This window comes from Crotalus tigris, unplaced genomic scaffold, assembly GCF_016545835.1.
Source record: "Crotalus tigris isolate CLP2741 ecotype Arizona unplaced genomic scaffold, ASM1654583v1 scf7180000017611.44802233496:7321179, whole genome shotgun sequence".
In the NCBI taxonomy this organism is placed as follows: domain Eukaryota; kingdom Metazoa; phylum Chordata; class Lepidosauria; order Squamata; family Viperidae; genus Crotalus; species Crotalus tigris.
In genome coordinates this window covers 2,176,351-2,202,837 of record NW_024096511.1, presented here as the reverse complement: position 1 = coordinate 2,202,837, position 26,487 = coordinate 2,176,351, and the positions used below count along the sequence as shown (strand labels likewise).

The 26,487-nt window shown below is 38.7% G+C and overlaps 1 long non-coding RNA gene across 1 annotated transcript in view; it reads right to left on the bottom strand.

Moving 5' to 3' along the window:
- The window catches only part of LOC120299159, a 118,300-nt gene that overhangs the window by 31,594 nt on the left and 60,219 nt on the right, over positions 1-26,487 (bottom strand). The window contains exons 2-4 of the long non-coding RNA XR_005554352.1: positions 17,653-17,695; positions 15,850-15,912; positions 4,236-4,244 (exon numbers count right to left, since the gene is read on the bottom strand). This is a non-coding gene — a long non-coding RNA (uncharacterized LOC120299159). The remainder of the gene's footprint in view (positions 1-4,235; positions 4,245-15,849; positions 15,913-17,652; positions 17,696-26,487) is intronic.

Below are 26,487 nucleotides of genomic sequence, written 5' to 3'. Positions count from 1 at the left end.
AAATGTAAAATATAGAAGATGCAATCAATAAATTATTTAAAGATGAAGGCCATTAAAGCCCATGGCACAGGTATTCTAGTACTGCTGACTGATGTAAATACTTGGCTGCTTATTTAGATAATAATGGTCAAAGTCATAATTTAGCTCAATTGCTTAGCCTTGACATTGGTCACTTCATTTCCCTCTGCTAAAGAATCTCTGTTTGAAAGTCAAAGATTTCTAACATATCTTGTATGGTTTTTGAAGAAAAAGGAATTGAAATTATAATTTATTGCCAAGAATTAATCCTCAGAAAATTAAAACTGTTGTTTAACAACTAAAGCTTACAGACAATCTGGATGAAGCATATGAATTTTGCCTTAACATTCATAAAGGGTAAGGTGTCCAGTTTGTTTGACAGGTTCAAACATGGCTAGAGATTTGACCCAGAATGGCATGGGTCTTTATTGAACACCAGGATAGAAGGCATTTCAAAACTGGTTTTGTGATGTATTGATCCAGATGCTGATTCTTTATATGTATCACATTTGTATTTTATTATTGTATTTTCTTTTGTGTATTTTACCGTGGAATTATATTCTGTATTTTATTTTTATTTCTGTGATATGATCATAAGAATAATCAATTAATAAACTACTACTGCTGCTGCTTTCTGACAAGGCTAGCACCCACATCTTATACCCTCTTAGTTTTAAGTCATGACTTTTTCTTGATAACCTTTTTGTGGCTTAATGAAACACCTTACTCAGTGTTAGTTTCATGGCTTAATGAAAACCTTTCTTTTGATGTTTTCAGAATTCTTTTCCTAGAAATCTCTAGCTCCCAATGAATCTCCCATATAAAACCATTCTCAAAATGCAAGCTTTTCAATATAAGCAATGACATTGAAAATATGTGGGCCACAATTAGTTCAATTTTCATAATCTGCTAGCATTTTAAGGGCATCTACTTGAACTAAAAGGGAAATGTAGGTTTTTTGCACTCTACATTTTAAACTGTGGTTAGATACGTAATGCAGTCTTTCTGCATGGAAGTTTGCACAAGCCATTAAAGTGCATTTAAAATGAGCTGCAAATTATTTATGGAATATATATATTTCTCCATTTCTTGACTTGATTAATGCATCTGTATTGCAGAGCACGAAAGCCATGTTCTCTAAAACAGGTGTTACAACTGGCCTTTGAAAAATGTCCCTTATCGGTTGTTTGGCAAATGTCAATTAATCTCTATAATGCCCTGGGACTATTTTTCAATTGAACACATCATTTTTCCTTCTCTATGGTGATTCTAATTCATCCGGGTCTTGGTTATCACAAAGGCGCTTTTTCAAAAAACAACTGGACTTTCATATTTTTTTTCTTGAAGACATTTTCACTCCTCATCCAAGAAGCTTCTTCAGTTCAGAGTCAGAACTGAAGACATTTCTTGGATAAGAAGTGAAATGTCTTCAAGGAAAAAGCAAAGAAAGTCCAGATGCCTTTTGAAAAAGCACCCTTGTGACATTTTCCTATCTCCTTCTCCTTCTCTTTCCATCATTCTATGCCTGGGGAGGAGTACCTATATTGTCTACTTCTACATAGCAAATTCAGAACTCTGAAGAAATTCCTTGGTCTCCCCCAAAATTAAAATATCACTAAATTGTTCTGAGAATCTCATAACATTATAGAGCTGCAATGTTCAATGTAATTCAATGCTACATTATAGGATTAGGAATCTGGGTAAAAGAAGAATCTTGCAGATTGGATTGGCATCCTTGGTGCTCTCTGAGCTTGGTTGTTTTCGTGCAGATGTTTCATTACCCAATTAGGTAATATCATCAGTGCTAGAAGGGAATGGAATTTGGTTTCTCTTTATATATAAGTGTTCAAGCAGTAAACAATGCCACAATCAAGGAACTACCAGCTCAAACAGTAAACAACCAGGCTTTAGAGAGCGCCAAGTACTCCAGGTTCCATCCTGACCTACAAATATTCTGTTGAGATTGCATTGGCTTGACACTTAGAGATTGGGGCCACATACCAAAGGCCGGTGGAACCAAAACTGAAAGAACATGGAGACAGTGTGATTCTCCTTGTTGAGATACTCTTTGTTGCTTCAAGTCCATGGTTCTAATATTCAGAAGAAGCCTCAGAATCTGTATTGCCACAGTCAGCTGCTAGAACTGCAAGTTGAGTTGATCAGAATAATATGAAGTGAAGCAAAAAGGCAGAGGAGAGCGAACAGTGCTCCACGCAAACCTATGTCAAAGTGAAGTGCCCTTTCAAAGCTTGGCACCACTGTATTAGGAAACAGAAAAGCACATATAGGCAATACTACTACTACTACAGACATGTTGGGAGCATCAGGTTGAAATGGTGACATCACCGTTCCATGGGAGATGCCAGGTTGGGGGCTCTTTTTATGTCCCTATTGAATTGCCCACCAAACTGCTACCCATTTCTAAGATAGCGACACCTGGATCGGCTGGGGCTTGCATTGGCTCTCGAAGGTAAAAATTTTTTGGAGGGATATAAGGGATCTAGGCCACATGATCGGGAAGATTTTAACATGTTTGAGCAATGTGATGTGACTAAGGTAACATACGACTGACAATCTTTGCTAGGTATGGCCAGGTTTTAGCTGTTTCGGAACTGTTGGTGAGACCGTTAAAAGTCATTTGCGCTGTTTGAAATTGTTCTGCTGGCAGCAAGATCTGGCTGCTGGCCCAGTGAGGGATTCTATTGCAAATCAGGGCTGCTTCCAAAGGAGGCAGAGGAGGAGCGGTCCTGGGGCTTATGGAGTGAAGGAACTGGATGAGGCTGTCAGCAGACCTAGAGGAAGGGAGAGAGGCTTTTGGAGGAGTTGGAAGTGGTGGCAGCAGCCAGCAGCGTTCTCCAGGGGCAAAAAGGAGCAAGACCTCTTTAAGGAAAAGGTGGAAGAGACAGGATCAGAAAAAGAAAAGGAGGCAAGGTTGTTGTGCAGGAATACAAGCTAAATTGAGGGCTAATCCACATGGAGCTCCATTTCCATCTTCCTGTTTGCCATCGTTTGCGCTCTAGAGACTAAAATGGACATTCTGAAACTTGATCTGGCCACAGACAAGGAGTGTATATCGGAGGTGGTGACCCTTTGAGAGCTGTATGCAACGAAATTTCATTTTGATGTATGCCAATTGGTGTACATTCAAAGTGACAATAAAGTTATTATTGTTGTTGTTGTTATTGTTGTTGTTAATCTACTTGCAGTCACCTACTTTTGAACTGCTAGGTTAGCAGAAACTGGAGCAGGTGACAGGAGCTCACCCCGACTCACAGCAGCAACCAGGCCTCAAATGCAACCCTGCCAATTGTTAGTCCAGCATCCTAACCTTGTGAGCCACGGTGCTCCATAGCTATTTGGTAAACAGAGAAGTCTCACCATCAGCGCCACAACCATTTACAAGATCATGGTTATGTCTTAAAATTCCAAATATCCCCACCAGATTAAAAGCATTGGAAATTCCCTCTAAAACAACTGAAGAATTGTGCCAAAGGTTACTGCACAACTCTTGCAGTCTAAATAAATGACTAGACAAACTGTCACAGACTAAATTGCCGAAGTGATTACTGTAGTTCAGATTATGAAACAATATTATTACTTTGATGTAAATGAAGGTGTTGAAGCAGACACAGAAAACAATAAGTGGATTTTTTTTTTCCAAATCTCCAAGAAGCTTCATTTCTGATTGTACAGGTAGCCTTTGATTTACAACAGTTCACTTAGTGACTTATGACCATTTTTTCGCACTGATGACTATTGCAGCATCCCCATGGTCAAAATGATACATTCAGATGTTTGACAACTGACTGACATGTGTCCCAGATCATGTGATCCCTTTTTGCAACATTTTGACAAGCAAAGTCAATGGGAAACCAGGTTCACTTAACAACCATGTTACAAACAACTGCAGTGATTCACTTAACAACTGTGGCAAGAAAGGTTGTAAAATGGGGCAAAACTCACTTAACAAATTTCTCCCTTTGCAACATAAATTTTGGGCTCAATTGTGGTCGTAAGTCAAGGATTACCTATGCTCTAAAGATACAGTATTATTATCTTCTACATTCAAGTTAGCTAGTAAATTGTTGGGATTATTAATATTCATTCATTTTACTAGGTGTTAATCATCTTGAAGCCTTTATCTAGGAGAGGGATTAAAATATTTTAATTACAGAAATAAACAGTAATTAGAGTATAAAAAATGAAATCAGAAATACCTTTATTCACTATATGTATTTATCCAGTTGTTCAAATGTTTGCAGGAAAAAACAGAATACACATTAAATATCAATAGAATCAGTGTCAATCATCTATAACAATATAACATTGATTATCACGAGGAATCTGAACAGGATTTAGACCAGATCCTTTATGTCAGTTAACTCATGTCTGAAGCACTTATGATGCTGATGGGGTTTTTTATTATTATTATTTAAGAATTGTGGAATCCGTTCCGTGCAATCAGAGTTATTTCTTTAAATTGTTTTCTTTTCTATATTCTTTCACTCCCAATATTTCTGTGGCCCTCTGCAGCTTGCTGTTAACTTTTCCTGGACAATTATGATTAGGAGCATCTGAAATAAAACCCTTTGCAAGCATTTGTTCAAATGCCCTACATAAGACTTCCCTATATCTGCTAAAAGCACTTTGGGAAGCCTCTTATGTGAAGCCGTTGCCAGACTCTGCAAAAAGCTTTTCATGAAATTTCAATCTGCTGTCTTCTTTCATAAGATTGCTGCGCTTTGTGCTCAGTGGGGCAAAAATTTAGGAGGAGAACTGGGCTTTAGAGTCGAAGAGATGAAAAACACCCACCCCGAGACTTTACTATAAATGATATAATTGCATTGACAGCTAGTGTTAGAGCCCACCTCTATAGATCAGGAAAAGGAGTCACAGCCATTAGACCTACCAGCCGTACCACCTAGAAGATAATGGAAGGGATATTGGCAGAAGCTCTTAGCAGGAAGCAGGGTTTCCTACCTGAATCCAAAAGTAGCATTAAAGTGTTCTGTTCCCTTTAACCTTCATTTCCACATTTAATACCTGCAGAGGCAATTTTCTTTGAAAGCAAAGTAGAGGAGGGTGGAGAAGCCAAGTAAGAGAGACAAATTTGATGGTTATTAAGTATGGAGCTTGTTCTACTACACGAAAGCAGGCAAGGAAGAATTGCCTAACAGGCAAGTGAAGAAAAAACAGCGGATTAGTAAAATGGAGAAGAAAGGGAAGAGATTCTCCAGCATGGATAAACAGAGAAATGTCATACTTCCCTCTGTGAGAGAGGACAAGGATGTTTTGTCAGTAAGGTAGTGTCAAATATTTGATAAGTCTGAGGAAAGATGAAGAAAAAGGACTTCTCTGGACTAGTAGGAGGGTTGATTTAACAATGGAAGGAAGAGTTCAGAGGCAAATCTGCGTTGCTCAGAATAAGTGCAAAATAAATGCTGCAAAGAACTGAAAATTGGTGAAATCATGCCACAAACAACCCAGGATTAATTATAAATAACAATTACATACTTTAATCCAGTGATAGCAAACTTTTTAGAGACCGAGTGCCTAAACTGCAACCCAAAACCTACTTATGCATCGTCGGGTGCCAGGTGGGTGTGGCCCATTGGGTAGGCGTGGCTGTGGTGGTAACAGCAGACTGGGCGGAACTAAAAAGTTTAATCAACCAATTCCAACTTTGCAAGATCTTTTTTTTTCCCCGCAAGAAGTTGAAATTGACTGATTGATTGAACCTTTTTTTTTTTTACATGGCGGTAGAGGCCTAAAGTGAAAAGGTTTTATAAAACCCAGCTGAAAGCCTAGGACTGGGGTGACAGTGCGCGTGCCCACAGAGATGGCTCTGAGTGCCGCCTCTGGCACATGTGCCATAGGTTTGCCACCACTGCTTTAATCTGTTAAAATGTGCCCCTTTCTCCATGTCTTGCAATAAAATTACAAATAGCAAAAGCTTCCACTCTGTGCTTTTTAATCTGCTTTTTTACCAACGTATTTAGATTAACTGTGAGTGAAGCTACTGAAGTGGAATTTAAATCCTCAGAGAAAGATACCTGTTCTGAGAAAACTAATACAAGAGTTCCCACAGAAAGAATGGACAGATGTTAGTTTACAACTACCACCAATCCCATCCATACAGGCAATGGCAGGGGATGCTGGGAATTATAATTCGTTGACATCAGCAGAATGATATAATTCTAGTTTGGTCAACGGGATGCAAAGCATCGAGATGGACAGTGGGAAACATTCAAAGGATTGCTGCCGAAATAGCAACCAGTTCTGAAGAATGTAAAGAGAAGAAACCCCTGCCTCTTTTTAAAATTCTTTTCAACTTACATAACAAGGTAAGGAAACTATGTAAAGGCTCTTAGGACTCAGTCGGTTAGTGCTAACTCACTGAAAACAACAGAAGAAGACCAAATTTAGCACAGTGGAAGAAAAATGGCAAAAACAAAAAAAAAGATAATGGATATGTCTGTGGGCTATGAAGAAAGCATTTTCTCTCCCCCCCCCCAAATTCCCCTTTTGCATTTCTATTTGTTTGTTTATTTTTCACATTTCTGTACTTTTCATTTTCTTCAAAGAGGGATTGTGGGTGGTATACAATAAAATGTTAAAATACAAAACAATATATTACTTTGATGCAAGGCGATATGGAATGTTCCCTCCCCAGCCTAGGAGTTGTGAGTAGTAGAGAAGTAATCAACCGTAGGAACTTAGAGCTTGAAAGTACATCTGACATGAGTGGTGCAAGGATCAACTGACCGGGCCCTGTGACGAGATCTATGAGCCGAATGCGGGTGCGGTTGCGCTCATAAGCAAGCTTCTCCACCCTCTGGCTTTTACACCCTGATGATGATGGCAGCAATACAGCCATCGAAAGCTCGGTTATTTATCTATTAAATACTTGATTGCTTTTACTTCCTGGTGGTCGTCTTTTATCCGTTAAGTGTATATATATATATATATATATATGTAGGTCTTTGGTTGTTCGGGTTTTCTCCCACGTAAAATTGGAAGTGTCTTGGCGACGTTTCGACGAAGTCCCATTCGTCATCTTCAGGCTGGTGCTTTCAGCTTCGTGCCTCGAGCTGCAGTGTGTGGTCTTGGCTGTTTCTTCCTTTTAACTGCCAGTGGAGGTATGAACTGATTGGGTGGGAGCTTGGCTGTGTTCTGATTGGGTGGAGGTGTGTTTTGATTGGTTAGGGGCTTGGCTGTGCTCTGATTGGCTGGGGGGTTGGCTGTGCTCTGATTGGCTGTGCTCTGATTGGCTGGGGGAGTGTTCTGTTTGGTTGTGCTCAGGTTAGTCTGAGTTGCAGAGGGATTCAAGATTTTGGGCTGCCCTGCCATTCCTTGGCTTCGTGTTCGTGGTCGTGCTTCCTCTTCATGGAGGGTGTCAGTTTGCTTCATGTATGGATTGGGGGGTTTAAAGTGGCTAATGATGCAGCTGTGGTCTGGCTTCTGGTTTGTGGTCGTGCCTCATAGTCAGTGTGGCTTTGGGTTTGTTTTTTGCATGGATGTTTGGTGGTGACATCCTGTGTGGTTTTTGTGAGTGTGGGTCTGGTATCATTTTTTGTGTTAGGGAGTCGTTTGTCAATAGGGCGGGTTTCCAAATGGCTGGTAGGCGGGAGGTATCATCTCGCTTGTTCATGCTGTGTGGGCGTTTTTCTATCTCGATGGCTTCTCTGATTATTCTGTTATTAAAATGTTCACTTTTGGCAATGGTTCTGGTATTTTTAAAGTCAATTTCATGTCCTGTGGCTTTAAGGTGTTGGACCAGGGAAGATGTTGGTTCCTCTTTTTTGACTGAGTTCTTATGTTCTTCAATGCGTGCACTTATTCTTCTGTTGGTTTGTCCGATGTATGTGGTGGGACAAGTGGTGCATGGGATTTCGTATACTCCTTGATTTTCTAATTCAATTTTATCTTTGGGGTTTCTAAGGATGGTGGATATTTTTCTGTTTGTGCAGAATGCTGTTTTGATGTTGTGTTTATGGAGGATCTTACTGATTCTGTCTGTGATGCCTTTTATGTATGGGAGGAGGGCTTTGCCGTTTTCTTGTTCTTTGTCTTGGATTTTAGTGGGGGTTTCTTTTTGGATTAGGTTTGTAATCTTATTTCTATGGAATCCATTGGATGTTAGTACATTGGTGAGAGTGTGTAGTTCGGGTTTTAGGTGTTGTTCGTCAGCTAAGCGTTTTGTTCTGGAGATGAGTGTCTTGGCTACAGAGTTGATCTGTGCTGGGTGGTGGTGTGAGAGAGCGTGCAGATAGCGGTTTGTGTGTGTTTTCTTCTGGTAGATGGTGTGTCCTAGGGAGCCATTGGATTTCTTGTAGACTAAGACATCCAGGAAGGGAAGTTGGTTGTTAGCTTCTGTTTCCATGGTGAACTGTATTTTGGGGTGTAGGCTGTTGAGGTGTGTGAGGAAGTTGTCCAGTTTTTCTTTCCCATGTGGCCAGATTATGAAGGTGTCGTCTACGTATCTGAGCCAGAGTTTGGGTTTGTGATCCGATTTTTCTAGAGCTTGGGTTTCAAAGTGTTCCATGTAGAGGTTGCAATGACAGGTGAGAGGGGTGATCCCATGGGTGCTCCTTCTGTTTGTTTGTATTTTTGTCCATTATAGATGAAGTATGTGTTGGATAGGCAGTGGTTGGTCAGATCTAAGATGTGTTTGGGGGGGTTATATTTGTTTTGGATAGCTGTCAAGGCTTCTTTGATAGGCACTTGGGTGAAGAGGGATATGACATCGAAGCTCACTAGTAGGTCGCTGGGCTGTAAGTTTTGTTTCTTTATGATCTCTATAAACTGGAATGAGTTTTTTACGTGTGAGGTGATGGATTCTGCATAGGGCTGTAGTTGTTTGGCGAGAAATTTGGCTAGGTTTTGTAGAGGTGAGCCTATGGAGCTGACTATAGGAATACCAGAACCATTGCCAAAAGTGAACATTTTAATAACAGAATAATCAGAGAAGCCATCGAGATAGAAAAACGCCCACACAGCATGAACAAGCGAGATGATACCTCCCGCCTACCAGCCATTTGGAAACCCGCCCTTATTGACAAACGACTCCCTAACACAAAAAATGATACCAGACCCACACTCACAAAAACCACACAGGATGTCACCACCAAACATCCACGCAAAAAACAAACCCAAAGCCACACTGACTATGAGGCACGACCACAAACCAGAAGCCAGACCACAGCTGCATCATTAGCCACTTTAAACCCCCCCAATCCATACATGAAGCAAACTGACACCCTCCATGAAGAGGAAGCACGACCACGAACACGAAGCCAAGGAATGGCAGGGCAGCCCAAAATCTTGAATCCCTCTGCAACTCAGACTAACCTGAGCACAACCAAACAGAACACTCCCCCAGCCAATCAGAGCACAGAGAGCACAGCCAACCCCCCAGCCAATCAGAGCACAGCCAAGCCCCTAACCAATCAGAACACACCTCCACCCAATCAGAACACAGCCAAGCTCCCACCCAATCAGTTCATACCCCCACTGGCAGTTAAAAGGAAGAAACAGCTAAGACCACACATTGCTGCTCGAGCACGAAGCTGAAAGCACCAGCCTGAAGATGACGAATGGGACTTCGTCGAAACGTCGCCAAGACACTTCCAATTTTACGTGGGAGAAAACCCGAACAACCAAAGACCTACATACAAATACCCGCGAAAACCTCAGAAAACATATATATATATATATATATATATATATATATATATATATATATATATATATATATAGTGCTGTATGTTACACCCTGTTGACCCAAATATGGGAGAGAGAAATCTTTTGCCTTGTATGAGCTGATACAAGGCAAAAGATTTCTCTCTCCCATATTTGGGTCAACAGGGTGTAACATACAGCATTCTAGATAACTCCTCCCCTGTTTCTTCCCTCCCTAACACAGCTGGCAAAAGTGAGAAAGAGCCTGTGGTCTAAAGGTTAATACAGCTGCCTAACGTGCAGACAGCCCAGGTTCGAATCTCAGAAGGGTATGTCTGGTTGAAAAGAACTAAAGAGTTCGAAATAGCTATTCCAGTTCTCCCTTAATTCTTTGCTAACAATCCAAATTTATATATATATATATATATATATATATATATATATATATATATATATATATATATATATATATATATATATTGTGTGTGTGTGTGTGTGTGTGTAATTATATTAAAAATACGAATCCTGGGTAAAGCCATATGATAAAAATAAATAAGTTCGAACACCAGAATAACATTGCTCCTCTGTCTTGCTGCTCATGCACATGTGTGAGCATCCAGGAACCGGTCTGTCAAGCGGGTTTGGGCATTCGTCCAAGGGAATTACACCAAACGTGCATTCCACCGACGGCCCCACTGGGGAGGAACAGACTTGTCTTGGGATGGAGGCGAGGAGGGAGAGTGAGCAAAAGCGCCCGGTACAATTTGACAGTTGGATGCACACGAGGAAAGGGATTGGGGGGAGAAAAGGGGAAAAGAGAACAGCAACCTTGGAAACTATCAGCATAGCGGCAAACACGTGCTCTTTAAAAATAAAACAACTAGAGATGATGAATGAACCAATGATCAGGTCGAAAAGCCAAATGCAGAGGTGATATAAGAGAACACCCAGTAACCTTGCTTTTATGCTGTGACGATGTCGGCAGTGTTGGCCGACGAAAGCTTAGCACTTGTATTAAACAGTTGTTGGTTTAATGTTATATATATAATATATATAATGTTATATATATAATTATATAATTAAGAGGAGGCAAGAAATTAAAATTAGTTAAAAAGTGAAGGGAGGGCTTCAGGGCACTAACCAGCCTCATGGCTGCATGCTCTCCTGGTATCCCCATAAGAGGTGCAGAACTGGGTCTTAACTCCTTTTCAGAAGGCCAGGAGAGAAGCAATTGGTCAGCAGCCTGGGAATGCTGTTAACTGCTCTTCTAAATTCCTCCTCTCCCCCCCCCAACCCAGTAACATGAGCCACAGTAGGATCTTTGCAGCCCGTCTTAAGCTTCCTGCACAGAAAGCAAGGGATATGCAAAGGAAAGCACTGATATCCACACCCAACCTTAGTTCATTGCACAAAAGAAAACACTTGATACCTCTAAAGGTCACTGATGGTAAAGGGGTTGGAAAGAATTCCAGAAGGCATTCTTTGCACATTTGCCCAAATTCTTTTCTGCAGTTGTTAGGAAATCTAGCAGATATTCTACCAGCATTGTATCCATTCCATGCCAACTTCCAAAATGAAGTATGCCTCATACTGGCATTGTCAGCCCTTCAAGGTTGACTAGGAAACCAAAGTTATAAATGCTAACGCTACTTTTACTGTAAGGTTATAATAATAGAATCTTGCAAGTCTGGATGTGTTCCCCCCCACCCCCTCTCCTTTTACCTTCAAGAGAACTAGGGAGCATTAAGTCTGAGATGCTTTCCCAAATTACATTGATGCGTTGGACTCAAATGTGTTTTATCTGACTATTGCATTGATTGTGGCTCTTCCTCCGGTTGCTCAAGGTTATTCCTACGACCCATTATAAACATATTCCAGCCCTGATATTACTATGGTGGATGATACCAAGAGCAGCCTTTTGAGGACCAAGAGCAACAATTTTAGTGGAGAGGGCTGCAAAGTGGAAGGGGAAACAGATGTGAGTGAGAATGGGGTTTGGGCCAAATTGGGGATCTTCCTGTTCAAAGCACGAGACGAACAGGCCAACCCTGACTCAAAAAAACCCCAAACAAAACAAGACAGTGTTGTACTTAGATGGGAAATGCAACCAGGATTAACAGTGCGTGAGCTAGTTAAAAAATCTTAGAAGGAGGCAATGACAAAACACCCCTGCATTGTTTCCAAGAAAAAAATAAATGATAGGCCCATGTAGTCACCAGGAATTGAGGTTGCTGAAGAGACATTTGTTTTTTCTTTTGATTCCCCTCCCCCCCACTGTTTTAGAACATATGTTGTCATTATCATTTGTTCCGTGCTTCTAAATGTCAGGAAATCGTGACCTCAGCATCCAACAATCATAGTTTGAAACTCCAAGAGCCTCAGGAAAGCGAATTATATTATTGGTTTACACGTCTAGTCTTAGAAATATACTTCACACTAGTAGGTTCAGCTCAGTGCTTACAGTTGCAGTCCAAAAAAAAAAACCTTTCTCTCCTTTTCTGTATATCTCAACCAGCTGGGAGTGTTGGTTGCATAACAGTTTGTTAACCTATGTTAACCTCAAGTTGACATGATATTAATATGGCTCACAGCTGGTCAGATGATATATTATGGCCCTGGAATCAGAGTCCTGGGATTGTTCTTGATCATCCCACTTGGAATATAAATATATTCCTCTATAAATCATGAAACATTGCTACTGAAGGGGCACCAGAAAAACTCAGCCAGATGCCTCTTTTCGCTGTTCAAACAAAACTGTGCACATCTTGCCATTGCAGATCTGTCTACCTTGTAGAGGGAAAAAACGTGGCCTTTCCGTGAATTGAAATAAAACTCAGAGTAACCTCAACTAATATGGAAAGAAGTTGTGAGGTGTTAATCAGCAAATTCTGGAAGGCCACAATTCTTCTACCCTTAAAAGGTGATGGTTGTTATGGCAAGGATCCCCAATCTTTTTGGGCAATGAATACAGTGGACGTTTGGGGATCAGGTTATGGCTGTTTACAAGAAAACGTCTGCCAACAGGGCATTTTTCTTAATTCACAATTTTCACTGTTACAATGGTGATGGTCAGTAACAAAAGAACAATTTACGTTTTCACTCCTGGCCTTCACCTTTCTATGAACAAGGGACAATCATTCCTGTTATCTAATCTGGAGAAGCTTGCAATGTATGGAATAGGGCCAATGGCATCTATACACCAAAATTTGCTTCCACTTTCCGTTTTTGGAATAAACTCAGCACTACCAATACTATAAGGCAGGGTGTCAAATTCCTTCTCTTCTGCTGTAACCAGTATATAGACCTCTCATAATCTGTGAGTTATACCGAATTTATAGGACAGTATATATTCTCCCCTTATTAGAGAGATTGCCAGGGAGGGCAGACAATTTTTATGTAGGCTTTCTCCTCCAGGACTTAAACTCTTCTATCACGCATGCAGTGGCAAAATACTGTGTTGCGGCAATGTCCACAAGAAAAAAATTGGTTACAGATCTATAGCCGTCAACTTGTGCTAATTTTTTGGAGATATCTCTAATAATGTTTGGAACATTATATTTACCACAGCCTAATCGGCTGTCCACTCACATAAACTAGGGAGTGACTCTAACATTTTGAGAACATGTATTTTCTTAACAGGGATGTTATTATTTACTATTAATGTTAGTACTAATTATTATTATCGATCATCGCACAGTCAGCCAGATGTTCAGACTGGATTTGGCATTTTGTCTACCTATCGAGTCCTTACCCAGGACCTGGGATAGGCAGATGTGGATGTTTGATGGTATTACAGATATCGTCGCAGGATGGAAGCAGTTCCTAATAAGGCTGCCTTTTGCAATTGACTAATAGCGAATTTGTCAATGCCAATGGTGTTCAAGTGGTGCTCCAGTTGTTTTGGGATTGCACCCAAGGAGCCTATGACTATTGGTACTACCCTTGCTTGCTTTTGCCACAGTCTTTCTATTTCTATTTGTAGGTCTTTGTATTTTGTTATCTTCTCCAGTTCTTTCTCTTCTATTCTGCTATCTCCAGGCACTGCCACGTCCACTATCCAGACTTTTTTGTCTTTCTTATCGACAATTGTTAAGTCTGGGGTGTTATGTTGCAGGTGCTTGTCTGTTTGAATTCTGAAGTCCCAGAGCAGTTTAATTTTATCATTTTCTATGACTTTCTCTATTTTATGATCCCACCAGTTTTTGCTTACAGGCAAATGATATTTTTTGCAGATCTTCCAATGCACCATTGTTGCTACTTTGTCATGCCGCTGCTTGTAATCAGTTTGTGCAATCTTATTATTATTATTATTATTATTATTATTATTATTATTATTATTATTATTATTATTAATATATTGTAAAAAGTGATGGCTATTGCTGGTCTACGACCATAATGAAGTTATTTGTTTGACCTCTCATAAGTTATAACTTGCCCCACTGATAGGAACCTCTCCACACTATCAGCTATAATGTTCAAGAAGTATATTCTGTCTGCCTGCCTTCTCCAATATTGGTCAAGCACTATATTTGAAGAATTCAATTCAAAATGAACTGGAATAACTTCATGACTCCTTCATTGCATTTTTGCTGATATGCTGTCTTTAGAATTTTATTAAAGATAATGTCAGGTTTCTGTCAGAAGAGAAATGTTTATCTATGATGCCAGAGGACATTAAATTAACCATTCTCCATAAACTGAGAAATACAATGAGGCTGAAGAGGAGAGAAAGCACTTGAAAAAATGACTTCAGCTTAATTTGTGCTTGTGATGGTGACAGAGAGGTCACATTTTTAAAAAACAGATTACAGCCAAAGACTTACTTTACTATATTATTTAGAGAAAAAAACAGTTACATCAGAAAAGAAAACCAGTTATGTCAGAAGACCTCTCCATTTTCCCATGGGGAGAACTTCAGTTTCTTCTTGTAAATATAAAAGCTTTTATTTTTAAGCACCCCAATGTGTGCCATCAGATGCAGGTAATTCCTCAGGAACTAATATGCCTAGCTGATCCAACTGGGCTACGTAGAAAAGGACCTATAAAGTCTCTCCTGCTAACTAGAAAGGCAGTGTTCTGTATTTACATATAAAACTAAAATGTCCAAACTATTAATAATGCTTTGCCTCCTTACTTCATCATTTCCTATCCAATGTCTTAATTGCGGGAAAAAAAAGTATTAAGGTGCTTTGGCAGTAACAGTTCATTGGTAAAGATTGTATTCTGCATTAAGTACAATAGTGTTGTATGGGCCCAAGCTACAGAAAGATTTCCTAATTTTATCTTTTTTAAAAAAAAAAAAAAACCACCACCATCAAATGGTCCACTGGTTCAATTAAACTAAAAATAATTCTAACTCATTGCATTTCAGGGATCTGATTGGTTTCTGAAATGAACTGGACTAAAATATTGATTCAAGGAAAAGTTTAATATATTGCATTATCTGATGATGATTCCAAGCCATTCTGTGGTCTCAATTTTGCTTTTTTAAGACAATGAAGTGATACATAGATAGGAGCATTGTACATACACTCATCTATTTGGAAAGACTCTCTCAGAACTTGTGCAGGCAAGATTGACAACAGTCAATGATCATCTTTACTAACATTTGGATGGCAGTATCAATTCATTCTTCTGCTATGTATTCATTCATGAAAGGAAAGTCTTATTTTTATTGCACAGAAAATCATAGGGGAGGCATTTCAAAAAACAAGAAAAAAGTTTGGAATACTTTGGCAAATATAGTAGTAGGGAAATGCTTCAGCACACTGTAGTTGGCACAAATGGCTATTACATTAAGTATGGTTGGAGGATAAAAGTCACCTTTGGCAGGAAGAATGTGAGATCAGTAACTGAAGAAAATGTTGACTGATACAAACTAGGGCAGGAGGCCATAAAACTACTACGGTGATACAGTAGGCAGGGTAGGGATAAGAAGAAGGATTTGAAAGTAAGTGCTGAATGCACTAAGACAAGGCAGAAAGAGATTGCATAGTGGAGAATAAGGAAAGAGAGATAAAGAATTGGAAAAGAGAAGAATCAGAAAAGGAAGACGACTCTGAAGCTGGCCAAAAGGGAGCTACAGAAGGCTGTACATTACTCTGACAAGGAGAGATAGTAGCAAGAAATTGAGGCATTAAATTGTTTTACCTGAAGATCCAGGCATATATTGGAGATAGCTTCACTACTCTGAGCCTGAAGGGACAAAATCTCCTATAGTAGGAAAAAGAAACTGCCAGTTATTTCATGTCATTGTTTGGTATTATAACATCTGTTTGCTGTCTGTTTCCTTGATTAATGTGGATTCCTTCAGGGGTGGACTGCCACTAGCCATATCTATGAGCATGCCCAAATTAAATTCTCAATGGTAGATAGAAATCACATTTTTTTTTTTAGAGAGCTAAGACTCATTCCTTTGGGACATGTATTGTCAGCTTCCTAACTTGCATTCTGAGATAATGAAGAGGTGAATAAACTACCCTAAAACTCTTCAGTCATGTTTCTATAGGTAATGTATACTATAGTTCACAAAATCATTTCCAACCATAGGTTTATGCTTTAACTTGGATATTCCAACAGAATATAGAAACAGAATTAAGTGTTAAAATGTGCACAGAGACATAGAGCTTTGAATAGTTTGGTTTCTGAAAGTTATTCTCTCTCATCTTACAACTTTATCATTTTTAATAGCTTCCAGTTCTCTTTCAAACAACGCAAAGCAACTACACATGCACACACATGTGGAGATGGTTTGAAGCAGCTGTGTAACCCAACTATTTTAATTATTAAATGCCTTGTATCTGCTCCTGCATGTTTTGAAGCACTTATTTTGAATGGTTTACACAATCTTATAACATAAAAATGGAGCATCAGAGTCTAATTCTTCTAGTGGCTGTAAGTCTATACACACCTTATCACATATTATTGGAGGCTTTGATAGAACATCAGAGCCTGAAGATTCTATAAAAGATAAAAGATTGAATAATCTCATCATTATAGAAAGGGAATTATGAAAACATCTTGATCTTCACGACTGATTTTCCCAAGAGCAATTTAATGTTATTAAAGATCTATATCTTTCCATCTTACTGGCAGAGAAAAGATTTGAATAGAACACATCCTGGTGGTTACGCTAAAACCTTTCAGTACATGCTTAAACTGTATTTGACACTCCCAAATGTCTTCACCAACACAATATATATTCTGCCAGATTGAACGAGTATTGGGAAATCCATTTTTCAATTTTCTCCTCTCTAAGAAAATAATGAAACCTTCTACAATAATTTAACTAGGCATTTCAGCTTAAAGCTACATATAAAAATCAAGGGCATTGAATTAAAGCTGAAATTAACTACAAAGTTCTGCAAGATACTGGGATTGGGACTTGTTTACATTGGTATACTATTTTAATTTGCTTCTAAAACATCACAACAGTGTTCATTAATCATGGGTAACCTGGCTTTCTTTCAAGATGTTCATATCAGCATTTAGAGAATTTTTATTTAAACAACAATCATATCAAGCAGGCTAATAAACAATTGCATATCTTTCTAGGGTCACTTATTGACTGATATTCATAACTAAGTGTAGATTTGTATTCAAATAGATAGTTCACCCACTCAGATATGCTGATCATAATTTTGTTATGATGCATATGAGCATCCATGGAATTCAAGCATTGGCTTAAAATGTAATTAAATCATTCTTTTCTGTGTCAGTGAAATCTCAATATTCTGCCCAATTAAGCAACAATCATGTTTTATTTATATAGGTTAAGAAAAAAACAACTATCAAGTTCTGTCCCAATGTGAAGAAGGAAGGATGGTCATAAAATTGTGCTGGTTTTTAAAATCCCATTTGTAAGATCAGAGGCTAAATACATGCATTTATAGACATAACAATCATACTCTCTTTTCACACATCACTTTCCTCCATCACTCCATTCCCTCTTACCCTCTTATTGACTTGGAAGATTACTGGTTTTCTGCTGCCATTCCTGAAAAATCAAAGAAAGAGTTGCCAATTTAATGTTTGGTATAAATGGTTAAGGTGCTGGCCTAGAAACCAGGACACTGAGTTCTAGTCCTACCTTAGGTAGAAAAATCTGTTGGGTGACTTTGGGCTAGTTATTTTCTCTCAACCCAACCCAACTCACAGGTTTGTTGTTTGGGGGGGGGAAATGAGAAGGAAGGAGTATTAGGTATCTTAGCTGCCTTGAGTTACTTGTAAAGTAATAAAGGCAGGATAAAAATCTAATAAATAAATGATCTGGTTAAAAACCAGATTGCTTAGTTTCCTTCCATATTTCAGTAGGAAACTAGCTATCCATTTCAAGTCACTTGTTTGAATATTTGTACTGCCAGTTTAAAAGTTCCTGATTCTTTTTAATGCAATCTGATGGTTATTTGGATTCTTGCAAATACAGATATTTGCCAAGTTTTTGAATGACATATTTCAGAGCAAAATTGAGATTCATATGTTGTTCACTCATTTGTAAATTTATGTAATTGGGTGATGACCTGTAGTCCATATTTGCTGATGATCTATCCTATGATGTTATTGCAGGTCTGTTTTAATTTTTTGGGGGGGGGAGGGAGAGGTAGTGGAGATATACCTGCAGCCTCCTTTTTATATAAGCTTAATTACTGTCAACCATAGTTTATATTAAAATGTATTAAACATTTGTCTTGAATGGTGTTGTCATGATCCAATAATTAGATCATGACAACACGAATAAAGAAAATGTTCAGATCAATGCAAGTGCTTCCATAATAATCAGTGGCTTGAAAAATATTTCAGTCCTTCCCACCAGATCAATAATATAGAGTTAATTGGCTTGAGTTACAGTGCCAAGATCAGATTTTTAACAAACTCTTCACTGGAATGGAATCCTACTAAACTCAGCAGTTTACTCGCATTATTTACCATGATATTTTTCAAAGTCAAATTAACCAACTCCTGTTTAGGCTGTCTCTCCCTCCCTTTCTTTGTATCTCTCTCTCTCTCTCTCTCTCTCTCTCTCTCTCTCTCTCTCTCTCTCTCTCTCTCTCTCTCTCTCTCTCTCTCTCTCTCTCTCTCTCTCTCGCACAGTGTGTGTCATAAACAACAGCAAAATAGACCAAGGGATTCAACCTTCCTGGGATGGAAAAGGATCATGTCACTGCTTGTTAGATGCAGGAGTCATTATAAGCGGAAGTGTTAACGGATCAGTGAGTCATTTATACCGCTTCATACCTCTGGAACATCCCTCTGTGGATTCCATTCCTGTTTAGAGATATTCTTTGATGTGTGCATAAAGAGATGGGTTACTGAACTCACTAGTTCTTCTAACTCTTTTTTTCTATGAATTTGCCCAAATAAGAGGACAATGCAAGAATAATTTCACCTCAAAACTGCAGCACAGTTATATCCTTTTGCATCTCAGGAGAGAAGGAAGAGCATCTTTAAAGGAATTAGTTCTCCTTTATTGCTTTATTATGGTTGCTTCATTATATCTGCAACCAAAGGTATTGAAGCCCTGGCCCTTTTATCTGCATTGTTAAATCAGCTAGCTAGCTAGCTAGCTAGCTAGATAGATAGATAGATAGATAGATACCTCTTTTCCCTCATACCTATTTAGATCTACTAACACATTAATGCCAGTATTGATTTTTAAAGTTGCAACATGAATGTTGAAGTGAACAGAAAATGGAGAAGAGAGCCAAAGCATCTAAATATCATTTTTCATCCAAGGCCCTTTCCCACACCAGTCAATTTTATTTAGTTCAACAATAAAATAGAACTTTATTCAGCTCAAATAAAAACAGCTTGAAAATAAAGCCAGTAATTATGCCACGCAATGTAAGCTGCTCTGATAGCAATGTTGCCTCAGAGGCTTTTTATTTCAGTTCCGAGCTTGGCCTTCACCCACCCAGATTTCATAATACAATGTGTGTCACTGCTGGGCTTTGAACTTCAGCTGTTGCCATCAGTTTGCTTGTTGTGCAGAACGGTGACACTCGCTTCATGCTACTCTTTGCAAAGGGGGTGCATTCTCACAGTTGCTCTTTCTCCTGCTCTCTGTAAACTGGAAGATCTGCAATGCGAGCTTTTGCAATGTTGTCATGCTTTCCAAATTGCCCCAAATGCCCAGAACGAGCAGTCGGTGGATATGAAAAGAAGAAGCAACTGCAACCCAGTTTGTCAAGTTTCTCACTTTGTTCCCCTTGCGAATAAACAGTGACTCACAAATTGGTTTGCTCATTAAGTGGCAAAGCAGCGTGGTGGGAGGTCTTGCGGAAGGGGCCTGTGTAACTGCCACAGCCTGCTTCCCTCTGTGACCCTGCAGAGCCAAAGGCAGAGCTGCCACCCAGCACACTCCCTGATGGGTTAATCCATTGCTGGCAGCTGATCTGCCTCTTGTGCTGAAACAGCACCACAAGATGACTGGCGGCAGGCCAAGGAAGGGGGGAAGAAGGTCCCTTACTTCACAACTGGGGTTGCTGCCAGCAAACAACTCAAATACCTGTGAGAAGTTTGGTACGATAAGCAATCGCAAAGGGTGAGCCATTGAAAAAATGAAGGCCGCATTTTATGCTGAGGCACCTATCCAATTGCACTTCTGGTTCAGCCCACTGAAAAATTAGCTCATTCTTACTGGGCTCACTGCAACTGGCTGGCAGCCAGAACAAGGCAACTGCCAAAGAGAAATCATCATCTTCTCCCCGGTTTATGTACTTTGGTTGCCGGCAAAGATCTACCAGCTTTGGCCAGGGCCCGATTCTGATCTTATCTGGATAGAAATAGGTTATTCCTTCTGTCAAATGGGCTCTGGCCACTTACTGCAGGATCAATAACTATGGAGCTTCTGGATGGCAGGACTCATTTGGCCTGCCCAAAAAGCATTATCAAAAGCATTATGTGAACACTCTTTTTTTAAAAAATGTCAACAATTCCTGAAGTAGTAAAATGTTAGGATGCTCTGACATATTCCAGAGATTGCAAGAACTTTATCTGACAATGACAAAATCCTGTGAGAATTGGGATTCTTGAATAAAAGCTCTGTGTTTTAGGCAAGCTGATGCAATTTTAGCAGTTTCATTAGACAGGTTGGTGAAATGATAACTCTGGTCAGGAAAAAAAAAGTGGACTTCTGGCTTAAAACACTTTTAAAATATTTTTAAGATCATGCATGCACAGATGTTCTTAGACATGGACAATGTTTAAATGAATGAATAAATGTGAATTTATTTTAGTTTACAGCACAGCTTTAAAAATAAAGTGCCTAACAGAAAGCTTGTGCCTTGTAATGGGATCGTTTCTGTTGCAACTATTTATCTATTTCAAGTACAGCCAGATTTACTCTGGGTTGCATCTATTACTTAAATCACTGGTGCACACCAAATCACACAGCCTATTTTAAGTCACTTTTCCTGCAATTCTGTATCCTCTTATCTGTGAGTAAAATTGTTTAAATACAATGGGATTTTTTTCTGAGTAAACATATATAGTATAACCCAAGAAGGTTTTTATATATATATTTATTCAGCCTGTTTGCAAAGATAGTTGCATAGTACCACATAGGACTCTTTTCAAACTTTCTGATTGGATTCTACTGTGTTGATGCTTTTCTCACATTGGAGCCATCATCTTCTCCCTCTTAGTATGCCATTAAAAGGCTGGCAGAACACAGCTGCCTAGATCTGCCACCTGGCTTGCCTTGCTTGAGAAGATGCTGAGGTCCCACCTCTAAAAAGCAAAAGGGGGAATCTAGTCAAATTGATTCTCTTAATGAAGCAAACCATCTAACTCAGGGATCTTCAAACTTGGTCCTTTTATGACTTGTGGACTTCAACTCCCATAATTCCTCAGCCAGGGTGCCAAGGTTGAAGACCCCTGATCTAAGTGTTGATGCAACTGAAAACAGCTTCTTATTTACTAAGTCTGGAAAGATGGATGGGGGGGGGGATGGAGAATTTTCAGATCAAAATTTATTGGTGCTGCTGTTATTTAATATAGTAATCACTACTCAATAATCAGTAAAAAAAATGTAGTAAAAGAAGTAATGAGAATCTCTAAATCATTTTTAGGGCAGAAGATTGTTGGAGAATGAAGCTAGTACCTCAGGTTCTCTTTGCTCTCTGATCTCCAAAACATCACCTAATTGTATGGACTGGATTCATTATTGACTGACTGACTAAATACCCATATGTTACCTGCCTTTCTAAGACTTAAAGGTAGCAAATAGCTGCAGTGATCAGATTTGGATTGCAAAAATCCAGCCAACTGTTAGATCCAGTTTTCTGCAGCTCAGATATAGCAGCCATATGATAAATAGAATTTAAATATTTTAAACTGAGTTGGTTATAATTCTTTTACTTCCTCAATATCTTCTTTCATTAATGTCCATCTGTTTCCTACCCAGACCACTTTTTCTCCTGGCTTGACTAATAAGCAATTCTATTGTTGATTTTTTGGATTTTTTGTTCCAAAGTAAGGCAACTAGGTATTTATACCCGGAGGACATGCATTTTGTGAGTTCTTATGTTGAAATGAAAGGGATAGATTGATTCATATGCATATGATCAGACTTTAAAAAAGATAACAAGAAAAAAGTCTCCTTCTCAAACTTTTCTTCCAGGGAGTCAATACCAGCCAGAACTGATACTGGCTTTAAGTGCTGTATCCATTCTGTTTGCTACTGATTTTGTTGCTGATTCTAATTCCTTATAGAATGGAAAAATATAACAATTCATAGACAACCATCCAAGTTGCAAAAAAACTGGTTATCCACTAGGAAGCAGTAGTTAAAGTTATAGTTGATTTTATGACTGGGGGAAGTTGGGTTCAAATGGCTTCTCAAGCAAGACTATCCTACCTGAACTGCAAAACTCCAGTTGACCACTAGGTGGCAGCAGATAGACTTTTGGCATCTATTTGCTACCATCTTGTGATTTACCTGGATTTTTGCAACTGAAAAATGATAGCCCAACTCTCAAGCAATGATGTTCTGTAGTAACTTTGAACCAACCAATCAAAATAGGTAAGTTAAACTTAAAGGTCCAAAGAATCTCACCATACTGCTCCCCCAAATGAGAAGAAATCTCAACCATGGCCATTTGTTTGACACAATGGTATCACTTACTCTGCTTACTGTTATGGCCCTTGGTCTACCACAAAACAATTCTAAACGTTCTTCATTATGAAAATGGACATACTGTAGTTCTGGAGAATCACAAGTTTACGACTGTATTTTAGCACTGATGTGTTTTAAAAATTAACAATAAAATGCATGAAGTGTTCAGGAAGCAAAGGTAATATTCCCTTCCCTTTTCCCCAGTGAATGAGCCAGTCTTTAGCTTTTGATAATATTGTTTATTGCATGCTTAGGCACATCATGGAATAGGTGCCAAAAGTACAAGCTGATTAAATCTAAGAATGACATTCTCTGTCAGCATTCTGTTCATGGTAGCAGGTCAATGTTGCGGACCCGAAATGATTTTTTATGACAAAATGTTGGTAAGATATGAAACGCCAGTTCCAAAGGCCACAGTTCAGATCACTAGACTTGAATGTCTCCTGTTGCAAAGAATGTGCCTATGACAATCTGCAGGAAATGAACATATTACAGTAGATGTGTGTTGATGTTGTTAATATGCAAGAATGCAAGAAAATAAAAGTTCTACTCTGCAACATATTTACACTAAAAAATTCTTTTTCTTGATCACAATCACTCTATGAATTTCAATTAAACCAATTTTTGTGGAATCTTTGCTTACAGTATTTTGCTTATAGAATATACTGTAATGCCACAACTATATACCTCAGAAATAATGATATGAAAAACAGGCTAAGTTGGTTTGCATATTGATATGCCTCATCTACTATGGCCACCTGCATATATAAGCTATAATAGATGAGATTATTTATCATCATCAATATCCCATCATTCTATGTAATATTTTCAATAAGATTTTTACAAAAATCATAAAAATTATGAAACCCTTCAAAATGTAAAAGTATGATGATGATGATGATGATGATGATATAGTGATGATGATGAGGATGATGATGATAATAATAATAATAAGGAATATTCCCTATTCATGCTACAAGTAATTCATGCTACATAAAGATCCTTATTTTTCATTAGCTGATTAATTTGAAGCACCAAATCAAGCAAAAATGTTCCAAGGCATCTAACAACAAATCATGAATCTGATTTGCCAGGGGAAGCCAATTTTGTCTGAATCTGACTTTTATTGACTCTTTTACTGAATCTGGACCCTCTTTGACTGTGTCTCTTCTGATTTAAGTTTCACTATTCAACCTATCATTGATTTTAGAAGACCAGTCCAGGCTTTTTCAGTCACTTAACACCAAGATGGAAGAGTTGTAGCATTATTAATGACACACCTTGATAGAAAAACACTCATAGGTATTTAATTGTAAGTTTTCCATATCCATAATAAGTGTTGAGAAATCAGATGATTTGGGCAACGTTGGGTGTCGGTCAACCTGCCAATCACATCCAAGTACTTAGAATAATGATATGGGATTGGTAATTTTTGGTGACTTTTTCCTGTCCATGAAAAGTAAAAGCTGATATTGTTGGGAATGTAGACTCTTTGACATTGGTCGAATATTGCCCAAAATTGAACTCCATCGTTAATTCATGACCTAAGAGTGACAAGCATCTTGGTAGACAAATTTCCCATTTGTCAGTTTAGAACTGATACTGCATTTATGGGTATAATTAGACATGGATAATAAACAGATTAAATATGTTCTGAACATTATAAATAGGCTTCCTTACTCACATGCATTTTCCTATTATGATATTAGAAATTTCTAATGCAGAAATTTCTAATAAGAAGGGCATATACTATCCCTTCCCATCTTTGGGATGCTTAAAATCCCACTTAATCTTCACTTCACTTAAACTCATGATTTGTTTTTTGAAAGCTCTCCAGCATATTTTCAGGGTATGGGGTGAGTGATGCTTAAGGAATTAAGTATCTGGAATTAAGGAATTAAGCTACCTGGCATAATACAGTAATAGTAACTACAAGAGAGATCTTGGAATCCTAGTGGACAATCACTTAAGTACGAACCAGCAGTGTGCTGTAGATGCCAAAAAAGCCAATGCTGTCCTAGGCTATATTAAAAGAGAGACAGAATCAAGATCATAAGAAGTGCTATTCTCACTTTATAATGTCTTGGTAAGACCACATTTGGAATTTTGCATCCAGTTTTGGTCACTATGATATACTGTACAAAAGATGTTGAGACTTTAGAAAGAGTGCAGAGAAGAGCAACAGATATGATTAGGGGACTGGAAGATAAAACATATGAAGAACAGTTGCACAAATTGGATATGTCTAGTTTAATGAAAAGAAGACCTAGAGGTGATATGATAGAAGTGCTTCTCTTATTGGAGTCTTCTTCACCAGGGAAGATGCATTCTGAATCTCAAAGGATCATTATATATCCAAAGGTAGCCCATTCAAACATATTGCCCCCCTCCCAGCAATGAATATGTTTAGTACATAATGGCTCATCTATATTACATTCCTCTTTCTGTGGCTGTTACTTGTGATCATGATGGGACAATATTTGTGATCATTAAATATTACAAATAGTTGTCATTATTCCTAAACAAAATAATTCCTTTCTGGAGATCAATCATGTCAACTCCAAAGAAACTGAAGTAATTGCAAGAATGCTGTGAAACAGGAACATTGATCATGAAGCCTGTTCTAAATACCTAGTATACATAAAGCAGCTTCAGTTTCATACTGTGGAATTTCTTCTTTATGTGTAATAATAAAATTGCTGGATTCCATGGGAGTTATTCCAGAGCAAACATGCATTGCACACAAAATGTCATTGAAAATTCTGGAAAATTCCAAGTGAAATATGGTGTTGATGTAATATGACTTTAATGATTTTTTCCAGTAGGTTTGAAAAAAATAATAGATTTGTAAATTAACTTACTCTAGTGGAAATATGATTTCCTTTCATAACAATTCAATCAGTGTATCAAGAACTAACGGTGATGGGGTCATTGCATCCTATTAAGTCAGCAATATTCCTCCATTCTGTTCATTCTGTTCTCTATTCTGTTCTGTGCTTTGAAGTGTTTTATTAGTCAGAACCATGACACTTGGTTTGTTCTATGCATTGGCTTCATCCTGCAAACATTGTGCAATACAGCACAACTCGGGACTTTAAATGGGTAAAAAATTGATGATGCAGAAAACAGTGGAGAACAATGGCCTAAAGAAATTGATTTTTAACACCAAAGCCAGACTTCCCCAACCTTCCCAGCTTGGTGACCGGGAAGGAAAGGGAGGAGCAGGGAAATGTGTGCATGCATGGCCCACGTGTGTGCATGCACAAACAGGCATGCACACGGCAGTGGCGCTAATGCATGCATGCATGCACAAAAAAGCCACATGCACCCATGGCAGGGAGCTGGCACCCATGCACATGTGTATACGGGCTGCTGGCACACACGCGCATGCACAAACAAGCCACTAGGCCCGCGTGATGCTGGTGGCGATGCTAGCACACACCGCATATGAGGGGGCTTGCCAGCTATTCCCATGGCCTGGTGGCCAACAGGCCACAGCCCAGTACTGGACCGGATCAGACTGCAGACCATAGATTGGGGACCCCTGACCTAAACAATATCTTTTAAACTTCGGCTTTGCAACATAAACATCTCACCTTTCTATACTTATGTGTGATGTCACAACACATGCCTTAATCTGGCATTCCTTTGTTTCCATAAGAAGAAAAAACATT